The sequence below is a fragment of the Choloepus didactylus genome, chromosome X, assembly GCF_015220235.1.
Source record: "Choloepus didactylus isolate mChoDid1 chromosome X, mChoDid1.pri, whole genome shotgun sequence".
Classification (NCBI taxonomy): domain Eukaryota; kingdom Metazoa; phylum Chordata; class Mammalia; order Pilosa; family Megalonychidae; genus Choloepus; species Choloepus didactylus.
The window spans coordinates 70,342,529-70,350,444 of NC_051334.1; the positions used below are offsets into that span (position 1 = coordinate 70,342,529).

Consider the following 7,916-nt stretch of genomic DNA (forward strand, 5'->3'; position numbering starts at 1 on the left):
TTTAATGATAAATTTCTAAGATATTATATTAGGGAAAGTCATATCCCCAAAATTATCTTCCCTCCCTGCCTTCACATTTTAAACCATAACTCTCCATTAATCCGAAAGTCATTGGTGGTAATAAGCTCTTCTTTTGAAAGTGAAATGACCCCAGGGAATGAGAAGGGAATCAAGCCAGTCATAAATTGGTGTGTAGTGTAGACCTACCCTCCCATGTATATCTTCCCTCCTTCAGATAAGGAAATAAGCATTTTGGTGTGGATAGAGGTGAGGTAGGGATGCTATGTAGAGCTCAATATATGGCATACAGCAGCTCTAAGGTGTTCCACTCCAATAGACTAGTCACAGACACAACTTACATAACTGAAGTGAGGGGCTGGGGATAGGGATTCTGAAACACAGGGCACAGGAGAAAGAACAACAGAGAGCACTGAAGAGGCCAAGAGAGGAGAAGAGAAATGAATGGAGATGAGAAGAGGAGAGGAATGATTAAAAAAAAAAACAAAAAAAACAAAGGCTGTCAGGTTTAGTAAATTTTCTATGTGCCTCCAGTCTATGGGTCTTCATTTTGCAACAATCTTAGGACATGAAGACCATGATCTGGGACAGGGTTGCCTTAAAGAAAGTAAACACACACTTTGTGGGTGGTCTGCCTGGTAAGCCCCTGGTTCCAAGTCTCCTTAGCCTTTGCTTCATCCTCAATTTTATGCTTCAAGGAGTTTCCAAATACCTCTGGTTTCATGTTTCATTCCCTAGCTCAACATTGACTCCCTCTGTGACCTTGGATTGATCCTTTCTCTTCTCTGGTCCTCATTTATAGGATGAGGGAGGCCTTTGTAAAACATCATAGCAACATGTATTAAAAGGGTTTAGCTCCAGGACACTGAATTTATGATTCTATAAACTTAAGGTGTGTTTGCGAGTGTGAGTGTGTATGCATGTGCATGAACTTGGACCTGTCTCTGCCCCTTTGGGCTTCAGTTTCCTCCCTTATAAAATTGGAATATTTGAGCCAGATGATTTCTTAAGTTTTTAAATGCCATAATCCCACATTTCTGCAGTCCATGTGATCCCAGGCCCTTTTCCCAAGTCAGATCCTAGGGATCCTCCTTATATCTTGTTTTGGACTTTTATTTCTTATCCTCCTATCCATTATCTCTGTGGTCCAAAGATGATCCACCTCTGGAAACTCCCAGAAAGATGCATAAAGATTCCCAGCCCTGTCCTAAAGTTAGGAAGCTGTGTTCCCTTCTGGTCACACCACTCTCAGCTCCCAAGAGTTATAAAAATGCCAGCTGCCTGGAGTTGTCTCCCACTAGTAATAGGGCTTTTTCCCAGTTGTCTTGAAATAGTGTTATTTCCAAATAAAGTCCATTTAGGTTTATAATAAACGTAATTTAAGTGAAAAAATGATCACCCTCTCAGCCTGGGTAAACCACACCAATCTCTCTGGGGAAGAAGTGCCTTCGTTAACTTGGGTCTCTCCCAGACTCTTCAAGGCAAGGGCCTCACCCTGGAGATGACACCCAGAAAAATACAAAGACTGGGGGACTGAATTGAGCTCATAGCTAGCACAGGCATTCAAAGCCATTGGGCCTTTAACGGGATCATCCTAGACAGCTCCCTGCCCTCATACTGGACAGGCTCTCTTCCATACAGATGAGATCTCTCCTGGTTGTAAAGGTCTTTGTATATCTCATCCCGCTGTTTATGCCAGAATTTACAGAGCTGTAAGGGTTCTTAGAGATCATCAAGTTTAGCTGCCTTGTTGCATAGAAGAGGAGACTGAGGCCTAGAGAAGAGAAAAGACTTATTCAAGGTCACACAGTTAGCCAAAGGCAAAGTCATAGCCTTCCCAGCCTGTGAAAGAGCAGGAACAACATTAGAGTTTGATTTTGATAATTCTCCCTACCTTGTCCCTCATGCTCTTCTAAGTCATCCTTGTTAGAGTTTTTGGTTTAGTGTGAGTCCCCAAATTTTGGATACAAGGGTAACTATTAGAGAGGGGAGACTACCCCTTCCTTCAGTCTGATTCAAAGCACTCACCAGTCACACTGATTCTTCTAGGGACCTTGGTTATCTGATAGCATTATCAGCCTCTGGTATCCTTTTGTAACTGTTCTGGCTGAGTTCCCTGCCTCTTTCTCCAAAATAAGGAACAGTTGTCCCATCCTTTCCATAGGCAGGAGCTTCTGAAAGTCCTGAAAGCTCTGCCTCATGCCAAGAAACATCTCTAAGAACATGACACTTGGAAAAAGAATGGACTAGGATGTGTCATCCCTGGACATCTTGGTGAATTAGCCCTCTTCTGCTCCAGATCCTGTTCTCCCCAGTGCCTGCCCTCATCACCAACCCCTCAGCTGACAGCTAGTCCAGACATTCTAGCACAATAGGTTGTCATAAATAAAATAAGAGGCCTCAGGATACATTTTAGGTCACAATTAAAGGGGGGCTACATTAAATGCTGCAAAAATGATGTGAATGTGGCAGGACTTATCAGTTCTGTCCTTGGAAAGTCTGGAACAGAGGGAGAATATGATGACTCCCATTGCTGCATTTATTATTCATTCATTCCTCATTCATTCCCAATAGCCACAGAGTGTCTACTGGGGGTCCTGTGCAAAACGCTGGTGATAAAGAACTAAAATACAGACCCTTGCCCTTAAGGAGTTCCCATATTAGTGAGAGCAACTGATGCAGACAACATTATAATAGTTGGTGATCAGTGTCAGATCAGGGCTAGTTGCAAAGTGCTGAGTGAGCAAAATGAATCTAATTTTGCTTAGGGGACTCAAGCAATGCTCCACAGAGAAGGAAAAATTTGAATGGCTCAAAGGACAAATGGTAGCTTGCCAACAGAGGAGTTGGGAAGGGTGCTCCTAGTTAACATATACTGAGAGCTTACTATGTGCTAGTTACTCATTTACTCCTGACAAAAACCCTATAAGGAAGGTAATATTATTAATCCATTTAAAGATGGGTAAGTGAGACAAAGAGAGGATAAACAACTTGACAAGTCTATTAACTAGAAAATAGGGCAGTAGTATTTGTACCCAGGCAGTTGGACTTCAGAGCTGGAGCTCTTAGTCAATAATGGTATTGCCTCTTTTATAGGTCAGTGGAAAACACCTTGACTTGCATGTAGGGTTGATGATGAGGTAGTAGGAATGTAGAATGTAAGCACGGCAAAAAGCATGTTGGAGAGGTCAAAATCAAAGGGCCATGTGGAGGAAAAGCAAGGAGCCATTGCAATGGGGGAAGCATTTGCAGTAGATATGACTCTCAGGCACAAAATCAAGTCTACTTTTTCATCTCTGTATTAGCCATTACTGTCACTTCCCAGGATGGCACAAATCCAGGAGGCTTATGCAGGGTCCCCCCAAAATGGAAGAAATACCTCTAATTTCCACTTTCTTGTGGTCATTGCTGACTCCCTTGTTATTCAAGCCTTGCCGATGGGCTATGAATGAAGCAGACTGGGAACTGCCCCTGAGAAGACTGGGCCCTAGGCAAACTTTTTCTGTGGCCTTGATTTGTGAAGAGCTTATAGGGTCCATGGGAGGTGGTACTTGAGATTTTGAAGGAAGCTGGGAAGACAGAGATACGGTTTTCTGAGAGGTGGTGCCATCATTTCAGTGGTGGGACATGTGGGTACTTATCTTCTGGCCACAGAACACTTCTTTGGAAATTTGACCACATTGATAAGATTTTCTTTTTTGTCACTCTTTTCATCTTTGCTCTTTTTTAGTATTTAATAATTTTTTAAAACAGTAGCCACTTTCAAGCAGAAAATGTATAAAGCAGACATTGCTTATCCTTACCCAATATCCATTCTCCTCTTTTTCCTGTCTAAAAGAACTCCAATTTTGTTTGGGACAGAAGTGTTCCCAGCTGAAATAAAACCACACCTCCCATCCTCCCTTGCCTTGCAGAAGGGTAGCCAAATGACCCAGTTCTGACCAATGAGATGTAAGCAGATGTCACTGTATGGACATTCTAGGAAAGTTTTTTAAAGGGGGTGGACTCAGTTGGCACATACCTTTTCCCTTTTTCCCATTCTCTTCTTTCTTTTGGAATGAAGAAATGAGGCCTGGAGCTGCAGGAACTAACTTGTAACCATGAGGATAAAAATACCCCAGCTAAGAATGATTGAGTATAAAAAGTTAGAAGGGCCTGGATCCCCAGTAGGTCCTGGATTCCCTGACTCTGGATTTCTTGTTATATGAGAAAAATAAACCCCCTACTTGCTTAAATGTCTGGGCTTGTTTGTTTGTGTGTGCTTTAATTACTTATGGCCAACTACAATCCCAAATTAATAGAGTTTGCATACCTTCTTTAGCCAGAGCTAAAAGAGTACTGGGGCAGTGGAGTTCACTGAGGAAGCAGTGATCCTCAGAGGGTAAGCTATGTGCAGCTGCCGTTCCCCCTGCAGGCCTTCTTTCTCAAGCTCTTCTTTGTCCAAACCTGGGAATTTCTATGTTCTGATTAAATCAGGAAGGCTGTTCCCTTACAAGGGGTGGCGGTGAGAATCAAAGCCTTCAAAGGAAAGTGAAACCCAGGAGGTAAAATATGGCTCTCTGATACAAGCTGTACCTTCCCTCCTACACCCGTCTTTTGGAACTCTGGCAAAATCTAGGATGTTCCCTGTTCTGTTTTTTTTTCTAATATATAAATGTAACAATTTAATGACAATAAGCAAGACAAAGCAATAAAATTGTGCTTCTTTTGCTGACTGGGGACAATCAAATGTTTGCTACAATTTCCCCATGCAAACATGAAAAATTATTTATATACAACAAACACTCTCACAAATAATTGATGAGTGATGAACCCACACAAAGTTTGACCAAAGCAAAACATAACCTGAATATTGTTGAGGTTATTCATATTTTAAATTCAACATGCTCATTCTATTGAAAAATCAATACTTGCAGAAGCGCACAATAAATTGCCTCTATTTTCAATCATTACAGAGAAGGTACATTCCATTGTTTAAAACTGTAAAAGTATCTCTCAAATCACATGGTATTGCAATGCCATATATTAAAATGAAAAACAGAAATTTACTGGTTTATTTTAAATTTTTACTTAAAATTCATTTTAGAATTACAGTGATCAACATGCATTTTCAAAACACATTAATTCCATCATAAACAATGGGCAAAATTTAGAAAGTGAATACAACATTACCATATTCCTTGGTTAAAGTTTTTTTTTTCCAGAAACAAATTTAAACATAAAATATATTTCTGGAAAAAAGTCAACGTCATAATGATTTGCCAACTGCTTCTAATGGAACAGAATTTAGATTTAGATATGCACATTTAAAATATTCTCTGACTCAAACACAGGGGATCTGAAAAAGTCAAACCAGTTTGGAGAATTTGAACAACGATTTCTAAGTTCAGGAATAAATATTTTTCTTATTGTACTTATAAATATATCATACGATACTGTATCCTGTACCAATATGGCAGTATACAAGCATAATGCCATCTTATACTTACAAAAGAGAATCATTTAAACAAGTCAGTAAAATAAACAGTAGTACCTACTTTTAGACATACAATTTGTCAATCTGAAGTTTACTTTTTCTATGGGTTCTGTGCAGCAACCCAAAAGTAAAAATGAAATGTACAAATCAAAATGGTTAAGTATTCAAGAAATTGTTAATTTCCAGTTACATAGCTACATAGAATGCATCATTCTTTTTATTTTGTTGAATTTCAAAACAAATTCACAAGTTTTCTACAAGTTCACAAAACACCATAATAACAAGAACAATCAAGGAAAACGTAATGTAGATGTTAGTTAAGATTAACAACCCATGTCCCAATGATCATACCCACTACAGTATACTTACAAATCCAAACAACGGTTAAAGAAATAATTTCATACAGAAAAAAATATTGTCTGCCACAGACACAAAGTTTTCTAGGAACAATCTTTCTTTTCAATTAACATGCATATGAATGTCACATTTAGTTCACCTTTTATAGTCAAACTTAATGTCACTACAAAAGAAAGCAAATTGAACCATAATTAAATGTATTAGCATCTATAAAGTTGTAATGGCGTACCATCTCTCTGGTGACCAGTCTTCATACTTTTACCAAGTAGATCTAATTCTATATTTAAAAGGAAGAAGTCCATTACTTCTCCAGATATAAATGTAGGTAGTATACATTAGTGTATAGTCATCCTTTAAATATTCCCCTTCATATACGATATCAACCTGGAAACTATTAGGTATGTTCATTTTACTTCTGATAAACTTCTTTAGGTGCAGCAGTCATTTCTGCTGGGCATCATAAATATATTTTATCATTTACCTCCACCTTAGATTTCTCTTAGTTTAATTTCTGATCTAATATGTTCTGGTCAAAAAATCCAGTGGCTAAGCTCATTATCTCATAATCAGTTATAATTCTCTTATCTTCATCTATCTGCAACTTCTCTATTTTCATTAGAGCCATTGGCAGCATTAACTGAAAGAATTGCTGCATAAAAATCCCTTCTCTTCCTTTCATTTTTGAAAATACCTGGAACTAATTTGTATTTGATACATCAGAGTTTTATCTGACCTTATATTTAGGAGTGGTATGGTTTTATGAACTTGGACATCACAGATAGGACAATGCTTTCTAGTCTATAGGTAATGTACAGTATACATTTTACAGAAGGAATGTAGACATTCTGCTATTGTCCTGGCATCAATGACATACCCTCCAAAAGGTGTATACATTAACTGGGGGTTTAGCTTAGTTATTTTGATGCTGGTTGTTAGATTCATTTTTTGTGTGATAAAGGATTACAGAAAAGCAGCCAGTGGGAGGAGATCAAAGGGGGAGGAAACACAATGAAAGTTAACAGTTAAGAAGAAAATGAACTTGTGCCAAACGCTATCTTGAGGAAAGTTGCTGTTGCCGCTGCCAGTGGGCAGTGAGAGCAGCCCAGAGGAGGGAGGGCCGCCTTGTTCAGCAACATCCAGCTCTCCCAAGCCTGCCCACTCCCTCAACCCCCGCCGGGTTTGGGTCCCCATCATTATTTTCTGCAAGACTGGGAGCTGAGGGGTGGGACGTTTCTCTAATCTGAATAAGGGCTCCCTCTCCCACATCTGCCCCCTCCCTTTCTGTTTTAAACAAGGGAGGCTGTTTCCTTTGTAGAAAAAAGCTGAGAAGTAAGAAGGGAAGTCCAATAACCTGAATGGAAAATAGAGAGAAAGTTAGATGGCAGAAGGCAGCAAAATAATAGCAGTAATAATCACGATTGCAATGGACTGATAACTCTCTATTTTCCAGGCTCTGTGCTATAGGCTTTTTAAAGATGCAATTTTATTGAGGTATATTCCACAGCATACAACCCATCTGAAGTATGCAATCACTGGTTCACAGTATCATATAGTTGTGCATACTTCCTCATGATCATTTTTAGAACATTTCATCACTCCAGAAAAGAAATAAAAATTAAAAAGTAAACCCAAATCCCCCCATACCCATTATCCCTACCTACTACTGACCCATAGTATTGGTATGGTACATTTGTTACTGTTGATGAAAGAGTATTAAAATATTACTGTTAACTATAGACCATAGTTAGCAATAGGTACATTTTTCCCTTATACCCTCTATTATTAACTCCTTATAATAGTGTCATATATGTGATCTAGTTCATGAAAGAACTTTTTTATATTTGTACAGTTAATTACAAACATTGTCCACCACAATATTCACTGTGTTATACATTCCCATGTTTTAACCTCCACCTTTCCTTCTGGTGACATACATGACTCTAAACGTCTGCCTTCCACCACATTCACACACCATTCAGCACTGTTAATTATTCTCACAAGAATGTGCTACAGTCACCTCTGTCCATTTCCAAATGTTTAAGTTCAAAGTAGTTAAACATTCTGC

General features: G+C 39.0%; 1 pseudogene; it reads right to left on the reverse strand.

Annotated features, from left to right (window-relative positions):
* Positions 1-6,051: 6,051 nt before the first annotated feature.
* On the reverse strand, positions 6,052-6,793 carry LOC119522192 (annotated as a pseudogene).
* Between the last annotated feature and the right edge of the window lie 1,123 nt (positions 6,794-7,916).